Source organism: Pinus tabuliformis, chromosome 9, assembly GCF_031772625.1.
Source record: "Pinus tabuliformis cultivar Carrire ecotype Pingquan chromosome 9, CPIR1, whole genome shotgun sequence".
NCBI lineage: Eukaryota > Viridiplantae > Streptophyta > Pinopsida > Pinales > Pinaceae > Pinus > Pinus tabuliformis.
The window spans coordinates 1,990,413,611-1,990,417,287 of NC_142307.1; the positions used below are offsets into that span (position 1 = coordinate 1,990,413,611).

At 39.5% G+C, this 3,677-nt stretch overlaps 1 pseudogene; it reads left to right on the forward strand.

The window, feature by feature from the left end:
- The first annotated feature begins 1,216 nt into the window (after positions 1-1,216).
- On the forward strand, positions 1,217-2,008 carry LOC149157001 (uncharacterized; annotated as a pseudogene).
- Positions 2,009-3,677: the final 1,669 nt, after the last annotated feature.

Genomic DNA, 3,677 nt, shown 5'->3' on the forward strand with positions numbered 1-3,677 from the left:
TCACTTGAGTCGATCACTGAAATGACACGCTCGCTTGTACTGGTTGTTGATTGCTGATGCTTTTAAACACTTGCTTGAACTGTTGATTGTACGCTCACTTGATGATGATCGCTTTGCTTGAATGAAACGTTATGAATGCTTTAATGAACTTTACACAAGCTCGCTTGTTGTGCGTTGAACTGTTGTACTTGATTTGATTACTTGACACACTCACTTGATCTTACAGCGCTTGCTGTAGACACATGCTTGTTTTGATGCTTACTTGAAGATTACAGTCCACGCTGGTTTGAATATGATTTCTTGCTTGCTTATGTGCTTGAACTTGCTTGATTGTTTTATGCGTACTTGAATGAAATACTCACGCTTCCTTGCTTGATTGTACTTGCTTGAAATTCGACTGTCGAAAATGCACTGAAATGATAAATGTTCAAGTGACAACTGACTTGACTTAATTTATGCACTGTAACAAATCAAATGAGGGTGTCGGTTACAACCGAAAATTCACCTGGACAATTCAGTTTAAAACATGTTTATTTGCAAGTGAAACAAAAGTGTTGTTGATGTCGTTAGACTTGAAGTGCTTGATTTGTAGCATCCTTAACTTAATGGCTTGAATTAGCTGTTGTGAAATGTTGTTGCAGAATATCACTTTAATCAATTTGATGATGTGACGCTTTGTGCTTATGAACTTAATTGATTATGGGAGCTTTGATTTCAGGAGCTTGATCGATGACTTGTATATGTAAACTTTCTTATGTGCATGTAGTTGTTTTGTTTAAGCATAATAAAGAGAGTGTTTTACAAATTCGACTCAAATCATGCAAGCACATTCACGACACAGAGTGTACCTATGATCCCCTTATTCAATTTCGGGTGGATCTAGGACACAATCACCACAAAAAGATATGTTTTTATTAACCTTCAAGATACATCATCATGACAATGTCTTCAGTGAGGCGTCTCAAGCACAGACTGAGAACTCCTTGGCGTCAAATTGTCTTCAAAAACTGACTCTAAAACAATGATAATGCCAAGCTCTAGCGTCAAAGTTAACTTTAATATTTGTTTTACCTCAAGCTCTTAAGATGAACAATCTCAAATCTTTAGAGGTAACAACGTGTCCCCTGCGCGAGCTTTCGTGGTGGTCTTTGTCCAAATCTTCAAGGTGTTTTCCCTAACATTCAATTCCTTTCCTCTGGAAAGTGTGGAAATCACCATGCTCACCAGATTTGGCTCGTCATGCCCAACTGTTTCTTCATGGGTTCATCATACCATACCATCAATAGATGTTTCGTTTGTGGACAAAGATGATGGTGTGCCTCCAAGCATTGAAACAGGGAATAATTGCAGTAGTGGTAGCATTGAGAGTTCTCCTCCTACCTGGCCACCCTGTTCTGAAATCCCTGAGAAAGTCAAACCAGATTTTTCACAAGTTTATAAGTTCATTGGCAGTGTCTTTGACCCGAGCACAACTGATCACTTGAAGAAGCTTAAAGAAATGGATCCAATTGATCTTGAAACTGTGTTGTTACTCATGAGGAATCTTGTCCAGCCCTGATTTTGAAGAGCACAAATTATTTTTATCAGTATATGACACGAATCCTGAAGATGTTGAACTTGCTATAGAAAATCAAACAGATGAGTGTGTGGCAGTGCCAGGCACTGCTGCAAAGCAGCCACCGGATCTTTGGAATGATCCTCTCAGATCTGTTCATTTTGGGTTAGTAAAGGACTTGAGAAAGAAGATCAAAATAGTCAACAGAAAAGCCATGATCTGAAAGGATCGTCAGACTCCAAACACCCTGATTTTGATGGCAGTTTTGTTAATGGTACTGCCGCTTCCTTCCATGGAAACCTAGCTAAGACTCGCGGCATGACAGATTCAACCTTCATCACAAACTCAAGTTGGCTTTTAAATTGGTCACACGAGACGGAGGGATGGATTGAGCACGACAGCTCCGCACACCTGCGCCAGCGTCGCCTCCGGCGGTGGTTCAGTGCGTGCTAATTCGGTCGACATCAACCAGTCCAAATGTAACAAATTTGATTCAAGGAAAGAAAAGGGATCATTAGGGTACCCAAATAGACAGCCAGTGGTGGGCTCTAGTTTCGATATTGCTAAGGTTCAGGGATTAAGCTGGGAGATGGAATCATCTAAAGCTTCAACCATGGAATCATCATAAGCTTCAAAATTAACCATGCGGTTGTAGATGACAGTTCACTCTGGCATTTTACATACTCATGTGTCGATCTCTGCAGAGGAGCAACTATAATCTTTCAACCGGTGGATCACGTTCGGGAAACCCATCTCGTCCATTACACAGTGAAGAGGTCAAGTGCATTGTGAAACACACAACATCACCATCATCATCAGTTCAGATTAGGTAGCTTCTTTTGAAATTAAAAGGAAGAAGTCAGCAGCATTTTGATTGCAACAATAGAAGCTTAAAGCGGGATGATGCGAGCTCTCGCCCAACTTATCATAGAAATCCCTACTTGAACCCTCGATTGCAAAGTGCAGGGGTTGTTGCTAAAGCCAGCAAACGAGATTAGAAGACTCATAGAAATCCTTCAAAAGGTTAAGAAGAGGAATCCTCTTCTTGTAGGGGAGAAAGAGACCCGAAGCTGTAATCAAAGAACTCGTGTAGAGAATAGAAAAAGTGAGACCCCAACACAGCTTCAGAGTGTGCAGATCCTTCCTATTGAAACAGAGATATCCGCTTTCAACAACAACATCAATTTCATGATTAGTGTAGCACTGAGAAGTATTAAATTCATGCGGGACAACACCAAATCGATTAATACCAAACTCGAGAACATGCACACCTCCACGTGGGTGGATCCATCTTGTAATGGGTGCTCGGCTTTATATGTCAATTCTCTCTTTCACATTGGCGACTATTCAAAAACAGGGATACAACAGGTCGCCTCCTCTTTATGCAGTTGTCTCTTTCTCACCATGCATTTGATGGACAAACTAACACACTCTCTAGCAAATGAAAAACTTCTCAACAAACACACATATTCTCTATTTCCTTCAGCACTCCCATGAGGGGCCAGGCCATAGAGCTCTGATACCACATGAAGAATAATCACAAATCCATATAACCATATGCACAACAAATTAACACATAAAAATTAAACTAGCGGAAAAGGCAGAGAGCCATCATGTGGTCTCTCATGCTCATGTAATTCACATTATTCAAATAATTTAATAATATATTTAAATACATGAGTAAGTGGTCTTAAGATAATGCGTCTATCTTAGACTCACTTGGTTGAGACAATTTCTCAACTTACACACTAATTTAGGAGAGCTAGTTGGAGAGAATCTCTCATCCAAACTAGACTCCTTAGTTTGAGGAATTCTCATGATTTTATTTATTTAATTTAATAATTGGATTTATTATTGATTTTTAAGAGAGTGAGGCTAACATTTCATTATCAAAACAGAAAATTACTTCAATGTCTTCCACAAGTCTAGAGCTTGAAAATAACTAGTGTTTTTAAAACCAAAATTCAAATCCTAATGAGGCTCTAGGCCTCTCTACTTATACAACTGAAGTCCCCAACGAATTCCTTAAATCTAGGGAGGCTTGTCTCCCAAACTCGAGATGAACTAACTCTTTGTCTATCACTTGCTCGGTTTCCTTTTGATCTTCATGACTTGGCTTATT